Raw genomic sequence first — 14,605 nt, 5'->3', positions numbered from 1 at the left:
TCTCTTTCTTTCCTGAGTCGGTGGTTAGGGAGAGTTGGGACGCAAACATGCTCCCCAGCAAAGTACTCGTGGTGCGCACAGTTCCAAAACGCTGTGAAAGCTTCTCTTGTCAGGCCTCCGATGTCTTCTCCTACTTCACCGTCAAATGTCACGTGGAGACGGTTGTTAGTATTGGTGCCATCTTTGTACAGCTCCAGCATCTCCTCCATCACTCTGTCCCGGTGAAAAACAACTTCTGTTTCCTCATCCTTCAGAACTGTTTCAAAGTTTGTGAAGGCTACAGAGAGAAGAGACAGAAAAAAAGCTGATAGTCACGGTCAAAATTTTAATACACATGTTATTGAAAATACAAAATAATAAGAATAAGACAGTCGGGCGAACTGGCGCTACAAAGTTACTTTTCCCGCATTCGTGGCAACTATTTTCCTAGAAGAGCATTATCATGGCATACGTTGGGTAGACTTGGGTGGCCTCTAGGATGGCATGGTGCTGATATTCTACGCAACTGGCAATGATACCTATCGAGATTGTAGAAACTTTGATTAGATATACACTATGCTTTCAGAAAGGAGGTCAGTTTGAATACTGTCCTAAATTTGATCCCTGCTCCAAAGTGGCGACAACTGGATCAGCCGTAGTCAATTTTTAGGGTGCAATCGCGTATCGTCACTGGGGCGACAAGACCTCGTTTCTACAAAATGTGAAATGTTCAGCAGAGCCAAAATACAAAAAAAAAACAAAAAAAAACCAAAACAACAAAACAAAACAGAAAAACATGGCAGACAATGCACTATCTCAAACGGCATAGCCTTTCCCTTAATATGTTGTGGTGGCTTATTTTTTTTTTTTTTTTTTTTTTGGGAGGGGAGGGTAAAGGCAGCTGGAATTTTGACAGGACACCACTTAACTGATTATCTGACCATTACATTGAAAAAAAAAAAGCATTTTCACCAAAATTTGAAAGACAAGGTCTTGTCACCCCATCAACGTTACTTACTCAATGCGTTTCTCGTCAAGTTAGCTTTTTTTCTTAATGACTCTATACTGATCAGGAACTAACCAAAGAGGTGCCTCATGCTATCAATGTACAAAACGATTTTATTCAAGAAAATGAAACATTTGGGGATGGAGGATTTGACGTTGATCTTTTCCCACTTTGCACAATATATCTAATGACTACACCATTGCACTTCATCCCATCACAATTACCTGAAATCCAGTTTGGAATAATGGTGTAGAAATGTGCAGTGACACTAGTATTTGACCATGACATTAATCCTGACACCTGACCTACAGGAAACCCCACCCATATCTAATAATTTATTTATTCCACCTTGGTTCATGTTTGCACCAAGTTCAGTGAAATAAAAGCAATCTGGTCTTCAGCTATGAATTCTGTAAATAGTAAAGTTTTAAGTTGTGACCTTGGCCTTTAACCATGACATTCTGCCAATCTACCCGGCATCTAATTAAACAAATTTAACTGTTCACGTCAACATAAATCTAAGTAAGAACTACTCTATCATTATTCATATACTTGTGCCAGGTTTGGTGAAATAAGCTCTTGTTTTATCCAGTGTATAGTTATTGTACCAACAGTATATACAATTAAATTATTTCACATTTACTTTTTCGTTATTTCTGATCTACAGTCATATTAAACTTTGATTCAAAACATTTTAGGTATGTTTATTCTAAGGCCCTGCTTAAAGCTCTAATGTCTATGATCCAAAAATGTGCGGTTAAACCTCTGGGCTAGGATTTACCAAGGTCACTCTACTGCAAGCATCCAACCATTGGTCATGTAATTCATAAACTATGTATCCCAGTTTGTTGCTAATATGCACTGTATAACTAATATACATTCATTACGACCAACAAAACTGACACACTGACCTTGTCCTTTGTGATTTCAGTACTTTTGCGCTATTAAGAATTTTCAAGTCATCGATGTGACTATTCAATTTTTTCAATTCAATTCATTTTATTTCCATACTTCTCATTTATGGACATTATAACAGAAATCAAACAAGTTCTTTCACCTTGTAAACAATGTGCAAAACACAACAATATACATGGTGATAACACAGTAATTATATGTGATAACTGGTCAAATTTGAAATCGAGATGGGGTTGATCAAAGAAAAGTATGGCGGGACCTACATGAAAGCAAGCTTGTTTGGCTGTAAGCCCCGAGTAATCAGTGTTTGTGAAGAAGAAACGGAGAACGGATAGTAGATAAGACCAGATGATGTAAGGGTGCCAAATAAGAAAAACAAAACTAAAATGTGAACTATTACTGTGACCGAGATATCATTGGTTTCAGGAGGACAACATGATTTGCATAATCATAAAGCCTACTTTGGTGTATACATATGTACACTATAAACTGTTGTTGCATTAAAACTATTCTTAGCATTCTTAGCTATTCTTAGCATTAAAGCTATTCTTAGCATTTGGCAAAAAGAAAAATAGATAACTAAAATTTGCCTGAAAAGGGGATACTTACCATGTCTATTTGGTTGAAAGACAACAGTGGGTGTTCCAGAATTTGGTTGATTTTCAGCTGATGACTAATATGAAGGAGAAAATGAATGCGAGACAATGATTGATTAGTTTATATTACGTTGTAGCTTGTTTTGTTTGTTTAACTAAGCAGTGAGAGAGATTCAACAGTGCGCATTCTTTTGACAATCACAAAGGTCCCCTGCTTTTCATGCAATATTCACATCAGAAAATTCATATCGAAGACAAACACAACTGTTATCCAATGAAGATAAACATCAAGTCATATCTGAGTAATGTCGACAAATTTTAGCAATGAAACGTGGTCCGTCGACTAAGACCTTTAACCTAGCTATACGGCACCATCTGCCCAAAGGTTGATCAGTTGAGTCTCACACCACCATACATCCTTATACCACGTTTCATATATGGATACCTCAAAACAGCTCTTGGGTATAACAATGTTCGAAGGTCTGATCACATGCTGATAGATGCAACGATGGATGGACTGTGTAACTTCCTTATAAGATTTGATATGAAATTGAAATATGGTTAGGATTTCTAACTACCTTATTTTACGTGAACACAAACGGCGTCATAATAGAACAAAAATGAATGATGTGCTTACCTCATCACCACTCTCGAAATCAGACAACACAACGAATTGATCCACTCTGATATCTTGATTCTAAAATTAAAGAGAAAACAAAACAAATCATGGCTTTAAGAGCACATATGATCACAATATCCTAATGCAGCTTAAACCGAGTCCAAACAGTGTTAAACTGTATTCAGAATACCATCCCACAGACTTATTTTATAAACTCGGGAATGAGGAATGTACAGACTTTATAGGGGAAGATTCCGCAATTTGAAGAAAGAAACATTCATACATATAACAATAATGTGACAAGGTCTTGAAAAAAAAATGAGAGGGTTTGCAAAATTGATCATCTGATATGCCACAATAGAGTATTTGTTGCCTACCTAGCATCAAGTCATTTCTCATGGTGGTAAACGAACTGTCCTTTCAGATAATCACAGTGTACAAGTGTATTTCGTTTTGGACTATACATATTGTGTGCCATCCCCTCCCACCAACCCCCCCCCCCCCCAAAAAAAAAAAAGAGAGAGAGAGAGAGAAAAAAAAAGAATTACACCGGGACTTTCCGCGACGATGGCTTTTAAAATAGTGATTCAATCCATATAAAAATGTCAGGCTACGAAGCGTCAAGTGTGGGACTGTTCGCAACGATATCTTTTAAAAGTGAATCAATCCAAATAAGGTTTTCGGGTATGAAACTGCATGTATTATTAACTACCCACACCTTTTACAAAACCTCATTCGATTTGCTTCAGTAGTCAAAGAAAAATAAGGATTTTTGTGAAGCATGTCAGGAGTCCCTTCCCTCCAAGTTCTGTCCATTGTGTTCACACATCAATAATGCACATATTGAAAGTTATCAATGCAGAAATTGTTGTTGGGACCTATTGTATATAAATTATTCTACTTGTACTGTTTGTATGTGCGTGTGTGTGTGTATGTGTGTGTGTGTGTGTGTGTGTGTGTGTGTATGTGTGTTTCTTATTACGCAGTGTCCATGAGCTATGATTGCCATTCAGTAAAGAAGAGATGTCAACCCTATAGTTATATGAGGGGATATTGTTTTCAGGAGCATTTCCCACAATGTATTTAGATAAATAACATATGGAGGTGTCGGTAACGCCCAGCAATGTGGCACTGCATAATGTCTTATAGGCCTTCCTATTGTAATAACAGTATTAACTCATGGGTTTCGTTAGTATAATACTTCTTACAGATATCAATATTACAGGGTTTCCCGCACAATTTCATCAGATTTGCATCCGAATAAATAAAATAATTCACGTTAATATTCAACAGATTTTGGTTCATTTTAATTCTTTGAGCATTCAATTTCTGTTCATCGCATTGTGGTACTGATTTCCTGACATCTGTGAAAACGAATGTTTCATTGTACAACGTATTTCTAATTATTTGTTTGTTGGAAATGAAATAAATCAACTTGAACTTGAACCTGAACTTGAATTTCGTTTCCTGTCATTCATTGTATATTCTATATCATTAGAGAGAAATTCAAATAATTTAACAATTCAAAATTGGCATTCAATTTCGCACCAGCTGGACAGACGTTCAAATTCTTCAAAATTTTCAATTTCAATTATCACCTTCCTACTTTAATCTTTCAAATACAATCAACATCAAATACTTCCACAGCGTTTCTACGGGTCCTTTTTGCATATATTTCTTGCCTGTCGACCTTTCTTCCACTTTCAGTTAACGCCTTTCTATTCCTTTGCCACCTTCTCCTCGTCTATATCATAAAGTTGCCTCAATCGACTCAATCGCCAGTGATAACAGTCTTGCTGGCTGTCAGATACCTCGCCCACTAATTCTGTCCGTGTTCGAGATATTCATGTATCTCCAGGCCTACAGCTGTATACTTTTCTCTAGCGGCCTTAGAGTCGTGTATGAATAAAGTGTATTCACGTTTGTATTTTGATGTGGAGTTATACGAGCTATATTTGGGTGAATTGAATAATGTTGACTCAGTGATCATTCAAATGCACTTGAACATGAATGATCGCATTTTTAAATCGAATGCAAATCTGATGAAATTAGGTGATCATCATGTTGTTTACATCATGTTGTCATGATTATCATCGTCATAATATTAATACTTCAATTCTTCTCATGAATCACATTCTTATCACCTTAGGCCTATCATCATTTTGTTATATCATCATCAGCATTTTCATAAGGAGTATTTTCAGCTGTAGTATGTTATACTTGTTATTGTGATTTAGTAGGGTATCATAGAGCCCAATCTGGAATGGTTTCCTTGACCATTTGGAGCACGGTCTTTCGGTGACACCCAACGGTGTGGCATTGCATCATGCCCTATTATATGCTACTGTTATAAATTCTCGGATTCCATATTATTTGTATTCATCAGTTGCTATAACCTCGATGAATATTATAATCTTGATAATTACATCAATCATTATATATTTTACTATCATTACGATTGCTTTTATAATCATTTCTTATCACAGGCCTACTCATATCTCCAAAAAAAAAAAGAGAGAGAGACTTAAGTCATGTTGCCATTTTTTTTCTAATGTAGGCCTACTATTATGCTATAGTCTTTCTTTTAAACCTCCAAATAAGAGAGTTAAAAGTGAATTTTACTAGGAATTTGGCTTCTCGTTGAGCCCAGAACCTCTGAAATTGAAAAAGCATAAAGAGAAGTATCATCCCATCTTCCCACCAGCCATGTTATAGGAAATGAACAGGATCTTGATAGTTTACATACATTTCTTTCTGGTTGTGGCTCGGGTTGTGGCAGGCCGGACTGGGCCTGGGGCTGGTGCTGGGCTTGCGCTTGTGCTTGGGGTTGTGGCTGTTGTTGTAATTCGGGCTGTGGCTGGGCTTGGGCCTGAAGCTGGGGCCGGAGCTGGAGCTGGAGCTGGGGCTGAAGCTGGGGCTGGGGCTGGGGCTGGGGCTGGGGCTGGGGCTGGGGCTGGGGCTGGGGCTGGGGCTGGGGCTGGGGCTGGGGCTGGGGCTGGGGCTGGGGCTGGGGCTGGGGCTGGGGCTGGGGCTGGGGCTGGGGCTGGGGCTGGGGCTGGGGCTGGGGCTGAAGCTCTTGCTCGCCGGCCACGGACTGCGGCTCATGTGGCTGAAGCAGGGGTTGGAGCTGTCCGGATTGGGGCTGCAGCTGTGGCTGGGGCTGTGTCTCAAGTTGACCTTGAGGCTGTTAATTTTAGTGGACAATAGATACAGTTAAAGGTTGATTTCAACTTAACTAAAAACAAACGAACCAGTGGTCTAACGCTGGCAAGGTATAACAAATTCACCTTTCCAGACCTACAAAGTCTCATGCTCACCCGCCGAACAATTATTGATTTCCTCCAGGTCCATGCGCGACAGCGAGATGAATAATATAAATTGGATGAGAAGCCTGTCTATGCTCAACTGGGTTAGGTAAACTTTTTTCCTATTCTTTTTTGTTGGCTAGAGGATACCTGCATGGCTGTATCTTACAGCCTTTTCTTGCTGATAAGTCATAGAGGTCTTTAAAGTCATGTCAGTTATAATCATAGTCTATAACCATTACCCTTTTACCTTCGGGCAAAAGTGATCGAAATCATGTCTTGTATAGGACCATCTTCCACAAGGAATAAAGGAAACCTATGCAGGCAAAATAATTTGTTGTATTTTTAAATGCACATTAAATGTACGCCAGTTTACACATTATTTTCAATTAAAAATGAAAAAAAAAACCTCTTCGTTTGCTTAGCTATTGATATTGCAAATAGCCTTTCTTCACTCTCAGTCCGTAGAGAAACTTGGCATCTTTGCTGGCCTTTTGGCAAGGTCTCGTGGCTGAAAAAGAGGCTAACTCCGTGAGAACGGGTGAACGAAAGACCGAGCGGTGTGCCACCACTCATATGCGCTCGGTCTCTAGGTTGCAGGCACAAACCCTTGTTGGTCGTATAGGAGTCTGCATGCGCCAAGACTAATACACGCACCACCGCACTGCAGCCTCTCCTTGTTTAGCCTTTGACAAGGCCTCATGGCTAAGGTTTATGTCCGACAAATTAGGGCCGCTGAAATTAGACTAATCACAAGACCCCGGGTGAATGCGAGGGCAAACGGCGCTCGGTATAGCCTATAGTCTCGTCTAAGTCGTCACACGGCGTGGCAAAATAACCTAAGGCCTTGTCAAAAGGCTACTCCTTCTTGGGAGAAGCTACAGGGCTCGCACCCATATTTCCCCATGTATTATAGGGATGTGTGTTAAAAATCTAATTTCAAAAAATTCTGTAAAATAGCTGGGAGAAATGAGGTGTTTCAGCTTCACTAACCTGGATAAGTGAGATATACCCTTTCATCCATCAAATTTTCAGGGTGGATTCTTCAGCCCAAATTCTGTCATGGGGTCCGCTAAGCGAGACTACGGGTTCTTGTCATTCAAAAAAAAATCACCTATTTTCCGAACACGTACCCAATGAAATATAGTCCCCTCAAATTCCATCAGAAAAGCTTTCATATTCCAACCCGAAAATGCAGTTTGTAGAGGAATCATACTTAATATCTACAGCTATTCAGTTTTTTGCCAAACTACATCATTGTTTTTTAATTATTTTTTTCTTCATTTCTTTTGGTATCTTTGGTACGAATTTGTGAAGGGGTCTGGGATATTCCATTGTATTTACGGGTGTGAGCCCTACAACACAGGGCCTATGGGACAGCGCCGAAGTGGTGCATGTAGTAGTCTTGGCGCAGACTCATTTACGACCAACAAGGGTTTGTGCCTGCAAACTACTCGGTCTCGCCGTTCACCCGTTTCTCGCAGTGCTCGGTGTGGCGAGTTAGTCTCAATCTTCAGCCACAAGGCTTGTTAAAAGGTTACATCTTTGCCTGCTTTGCATTTTGTGGACGATCACCCAAGTAAACTATTCGGGGGGGGGGGGGGGCGGTTTGCCTTGGGAGGGTAGCATGTTGTTAACTCATAAATATATCTATAGTTTGCACGCTGGCCATAATAGCCTACCTGCCTTTTTCGAAATGTTTAACAATACACTTAAAAAAGAATATGAAAACGTAAGAATTGACTCCCTCATTTGGTCATATTTTATAACTCTTACCATTAGTCCTGCCAAGTTTATTGATAAATGGGATCGTTTGTTTTCACAAAGAAGATGAAAATGTAATAATTTGGCCCAAATGTGGTGTCCACATAGTCCCCCCCCCCCCCCCCCCCCCCCCGGTCTACCACAAACAAATATGAAATTGCAGTTACCATGTAATCGTGCTTTCTCAAAGTTCTAACTTTGATCAACTTCTGGTTCTAGACTTCTACAATAGAGAAAACATTTGAAAGTTTTAGGATGTAGGCCTACATCTAGGCCTATAAGATATTAATGGTGTTCTTTACCATCTACATATTATATTAACCGATACTAAGACCAACATTACAGCTACACTTATGGTATGTGCAATATATGTGACAGTTGGCCCTGCACGTAGTTTTTTCCCCTCAGCTTGCCTAAAGATATGGAATTTAACAGTAATCATTTCCTTGATGTTTTTCAAGTGCTTACCAATGGAGTCCGAGCCTGGAGGTCTCGGTTAGGTACAATAACTATTTGACTTCGTCGCACAGCTCTTTCCAGGCCAGCCACACTGTCTTCTTGCAGATATGTAAGTGCCTTGTTTTTCTTACAAGAGGCCAGCCGAAATCCCACCCTCCCCAAATTAAAGTTGGGGTAGAGTGAGATTATGTAGTCCTCCAGCTGATGCAGACCCCAATTCCTATTGATCTCTACTTGTCCGTTTGTTTCAGGACCCGGGGTTTGGGCATAACCTGGAGAGGTAAGGAAATAAAAATATAAACTTTGAAAGGATGTTAATGCTGCTCTAATTCCCTGTGTACGGTTGGGCCCATTTCTCGGAGTTATCCCCAGCAGAAAAAAAAAGAAGAAGAAAGGACAGGAACAAAGTTGATTGCTGTATCACTGAATTACTTCTTTCACTTTTCATACTTTTGTATACCAATACTAACCTGCCAGATGCCGAATTTTGTTATATTTGATTTTTCAAAACCGGTATCGCATGAAATTCTAAAGTCAGATAATGGCACTGCAGTTGTCTTGGCTATACATGGGCATAAAACCGCATAGATATCTATGCTTCAATTTGAAAGACTTCGCTATAAGGTAGGCCTATAGATTTCTATGTCACTACGATATTATTTGCTCAATAAGAAGACAAATGCATGCACATTGTGGGCATAATTATCATGTTCTTCACCCCATTTTTGAAAGAAACAAGTTTGGACTATAGCTATTTTAGCAGAATGATCAATTCTCAGCAAAGAAAGTTCGATGTTTGGGAAATGTCCCGTTTCACACAGCAAATTGCTTACGTTAAAAAAAAAACGGCTTACTCATTACCGAATCCAGTGCTGATTAAGAAGCGACATTCTGCCCTCGTTGGAAAGAAATCCGCATTGCTTCTTTTTAGAAGGAATAATCGTGTCTTCCAAAACTGAGCCCTCGCTCTGCCCCTTCTTCTGCGGTTATCTGAAAAGAAAAATAGGCAAAGAAATTGACATCTCTAATCTGTGAATTCCACATGTACTATATAAGTGTAGTGCTAGGAAGACTTTGTTTTTACATGTTATTCTCAGTTGATTCGAACGGCGTATATGGTATGGGATCTCAGCTTGTATTGTAAGCTTACCTCAAATCATTTCAGAGTTAAGACAATATAAGCTAAATTTGATTATTCCAATATTGACCTTGCCCATCATGGCTTTTGAGTTACATTGTCTACAAGATCGTATTACTCGATAGGGCCTGATATTGAAGTTGGACAGGCAAGTTATGGGGAAACATAATGCTCGGGCCATCATTTTGTGGCCGAGGCACATACATAAACATAAACAAATAGTTGTCGATGACGGATACAAAACAGGACCTTAGATGATGTGAACGATCAATATGCTTATCAATTTCCCGATACACTGATATTAAACCGCAAGTCAAGGTTTGCATTGTAGGGAGTGGCTGATTGAATGTTAATTCCTATAAACAACTGATAAACTTCATTTGAGAGAGATATAAGGGCTTTTTACACTTGTGTTTCTTAACCCCGGACTTTCTCTGACCCAGGACTATCGTTAGTCCCGTACCATTTTTTCAGCTTTTTACACTCGCCAATTAGTCCCGTACTATCTCTTGTCCGGGGCTAAGGAGAAAACTGACCTTTTTACACTCGTATTTCTTAGCCCCGGACTTTCCAAACCACATGAATATTCATAATTACGCTGTGTACTGTACACGTACACGCACGCACCGGCAGCACTTGATTACCTCGTTTCTGATTGGTCAGTGAGGGTCGGACTTCGTCTCCGTCGCTTAGCCCAGGATTATTTTTTCGTTCTGTTTACACTCACTTGCTTGGCACCGCAATTGCGGTGCTAGCACCGCAATTGCGGTGCTAACCCCTGCTATTTTGCAGGGCCAGATAGTACCGTACTATCGGTGGGGCTAGCCCACTTTGGCAAAAACGAGTGTAAACAGAAAGTGGGCTAAGGATAGTCCCGTACCAACGGTGGGGCTAAGGCCCCCCCTTAGCCCCACCGTTGGTCCGGGGCTAAGCAAAAATTTACAAGTGTAAAAAGCCCTATAAAGATTTAAGTGAAAAGCAACAAACTTGGCCAAAACTAGGAAGGGCTCATGGCAGTACCTCTTCTCCTTTGTTCGTTGGCGTCCTGCACGCGGCGTCTCTGGAACTGCGACCGTGTAGTCTGGAGCACAGATCCCACAAAATCTGAGTCTGAGTCACTACTATCTGGTGGCTGTTCCTGACGTCCTTCACGGACACTTCTAATGGCAGCTAGTGCAGATGATACGAGATCCTGCGCCGAATATTCATTGGTGCGTGTTCTCCCCCTGGATCTTGACCGAGAATGTGACGCGTTGGCAGAAGGCTCTTCATCTGGTCTGTTGTCATCCGCCATTTCAGATCTAAATTAGGTTTGAAACAATAAAAGGAAAGCCCGTGATCAGATTTCAGGAAATAAGACATTTTATACACTTCCATGGGGAGAGTAGATCTGCAGACAGCCCGAGCGTGTAATGTCATGGTGTAGAGTTCGGAATGCATGCAGCTTATATGTAAATGCACTTTAAACTAATGTTTATTGATATGGTAATACTATTTCCGGAAGAGGTGTATAAATCTTAATGTTATAATCTATATCTTGACAACTATGGTAGCATAAAATGATGAAAGCATGGTCTCTAAAGAGGAAATCCAGCCCAAATATAAGTTATAGTCTGATAAGAAAGAGAAAAATATTACTAGTTCAATGGTATAAATTTAATCGAAATCCGATGGAAAATGAGGAAGGTATAATATTTTGAAGTTTCGCTACTTTGGGGGGAAACAGTTCTTGAACAATCAATATGAATATGCAAATAACAAAGTGAGCATGTCATTCCCTCACAATTTACCATATAGTTTATACATAAAATTTTGAAATTTCCAGTTTTTCATTCAAACGCAATTATGCCCGAGGCTCAAATCTTCGTATATCTAACTGATCACTATTCTGAAGTTATTCAACCAGGCATAACGTCATGTTTCAGACTTCAATGACAAAAACAGTGAATTTTCGTCACTTTTTTAACACGATCAATGGAAAATTGTGAGGGTATCAATGGTAAGCTCACACATTTGCATATTCATATCCACCGTAGAAGAACCTTTTTTTTCAGAAATTAGCAAGACTCCAAAATGTCATAACTTCCTTATTTGTCATAAGATTCCAATAAGATTTTTTACCATTGAACTCGTAAGATTTTACTCTTTTTTTTATCAGACTATAACTTATACTTGGACCGGATTTCCTCTTTAAGTCATGAGACATTACACACGTCTGGTCTGTTAATTACCGCTACAGGTATGTTAGTAAACTTTACGAAGCAGGCTTTGACCTAGAACTTTCCCCCATTTTGCTAAATGTGATGACTGTGTTTTCTTACAATTTATCCCTTTACATTAAATAAGCTCAATCGATCCAGCCTACAACAAAAAACAATTAGTGAAATAATCATTAGGTTTTGGCCTTGCCTGATCGACAGCCAATACTTATACGATAACTCTAAATCAAATAATTGTTCTTTATCACATCTCACAATATTGCACCACTGCAGTCGATTAAACTCGGCCAGGTCTGGTTGGTCTGGTTCATCGTTATCGCGTTGAAGGTGACATTATTGGGGATTAAGCCTTGATCTTTGACCCTGAACTTCAGCCATTCAAGTGAAAGCCTTAATTACGTTGGACATAATCATTGTACTTCAGCCTTGTGCAAAGTTTCTTTGAAAATAACACTGAAATTTCAGGGCTTTATCCCAGCATAATTATGACCACAAACCAAAGAAATATACTTAGCACTCAAATTTCGACACCGATTTGAAGGAGCCGTCAGAATTTTGATTGTTGCATGCATGCAAAACTACCTATGATGGCATGTGCACCTACACGAAGTGTTGATGCTAATTTATGTCTAAATTAATAAAATGACATTAATCTACGTCTAAATAAACAAACTTAATCATGTTTATAATACTTAGTGAAAATGAGTTGTCCGAATCACGATTCAAAAGTAATGAAAACATCTTGCTATAGGTGACTTATAACTTGAACATTGAATTCACACAAAAGTTTTGAGCTGTTTCTATTTTTAATCATAATAGCTGAACGTACATGCAAAGTCATAAGAAAAAAAGAAGAAAAAAGAAGAGTCAAAGAAATAAGGCATAATTTTAGTTTAAGGGATTTGATTTCCTTTTATAGGTCAAGTGTTATCGAAGTCAAAGCTTCTTCGCTATTTATGACAGATTCGGCTTGTAAACGACATAAAACATGAATCAACACTCACCTCTCGTGACCGTTGCAACGCGACCTTACATTTCTCTTGGTATTATTTCCAAATACCATTAAAGGGCGTGTACAGTTCTGATCGAGATGTAGATTTAGCTTTTAACATTTTGCGAGATATTCAGAAACCACTCCATGAGATGTCAAAGAGCATGCAGTTCTAAGGGGGTATCAAAAGTTTATTCGATGAAAATCGATTTTAAAATGGCTGAGATATCCAAAAACAAGGTGAAACAAAGAGATCCTAATAAAGTTGTGGCATGTCGCCTTTTATCATTAACACTTTTTTTTTTGATATCTCAGCCATTTGAAAACCAATTTTCATCAAATAAACATTGAATCCTTCTTGAAATTACATGCTCTTTCATATTTCATAAGAGGCTTTTCATTATCTCACTTAGGAATGTTCAAAACCTGAATCCCTACCTCAACCAGTACTGTACAGTCCCTTTAACGACAAGATCAAGACTGGTAACTAATTTGAATTTTCCCCCTCTCTCCCTTCCCCTCCCTCTCCTACACCCTACTCCCCTCCCTCCCTCCCCCCCCCCTCTCTCTCTCTCCTTCTCTCCATTCACAGGAAGCGACTCGAGGGAGGGAGAAAGAATGTATGAGTCTAAACCAAGACCGGTAGTCGTTTAGGCACTCCTTGTACCTATCGTTGCTATTACGAAAACTCTGGAGCAGCGTTACTACTTTGTTGTATCAAGTAACGGACACATTATTATACTATTGTGTCAACCGACACATTAAGAAAGCTCACCCTAGTCACTGTCCGTGTATTAAACAAATTTAAAAAAAAATCACAAATAAGCAAAGCGTTGTCATTTTCGAGACTAGCGTATACGTAGAAAATGCAACTTTTTTTTTTCATGAAGGACTACAGTAACCAAATTGTCACTGTTCTCGCTAAAGAAAACGATCACGTAGACTACTTCATGGAACGTTTCTTATTCATGTATAAAATGAAATATTGAAATTGCTTACCATTTTCACTGAAAGCTCGATAATTGTCCGCAACCTTGAACTTTTTTCCAGTGCAAAGTATGTCTCCTCCTCTGAAGCGTTGTGAGAGTAAATGTAACCACGTGTTTTGCCAAAGCCGACGAGAGGATCGTTCGAGCTGCACTGATCTAGACCCGATCACTCCTCTTTGCCGAACATTTTTAATGCTCTGATTATGATTTCCTTTCCCACGTGGTGAAATTGATGCCACTGTACTTCTCCAAAATCGATTTGCAGAAAATAATTCTTTCACAAAATATAACATCCCGTGTTCTTATTCTTTCCTTTACTCCAGAGGAGTTACTTTGTTCTCCGCGGATGACTTATGATGTTATCACAAGTCAAGCGATTTTCTATGAAATACTCTCCGGTTAAAGCTGTTCTTCGGTGTTCTCAGGCAAACAGAGCAGTTTTCATGCCTTATATTCACTCTACAAAAAAAAAAGCATTTTATTCCAGCATAATAGTTATGTCCGTGGGGAATCATTTAATTCTGACTATTATACACTATCACAATGAAGTAAAGATAACAAAATCGGACTTACTTCAAAGTCACAGATATTCTAATCCCCCCCCCCCCCTCAATTTCCCGCCATG

This window comes from Diadema antillarum, unplaced genomic scaffold (assembly GCF_040938485.1).
Source record: "Diadema antillarum isolate AM-2024a unplaced genomic scaffold, OU_Dant_1.0 seq00000369_RagTag, whole genome shotgun sequence".
Classification (NCBI taxonomy): Eukaryota; Metazoa; Echinodermata; class Echinoidea; order Diadematoida; family Diadematidae; genus Diadema; species Diadema antillarum.
This window is presented reverse-complemented; position numbering follows the sequence as displayed.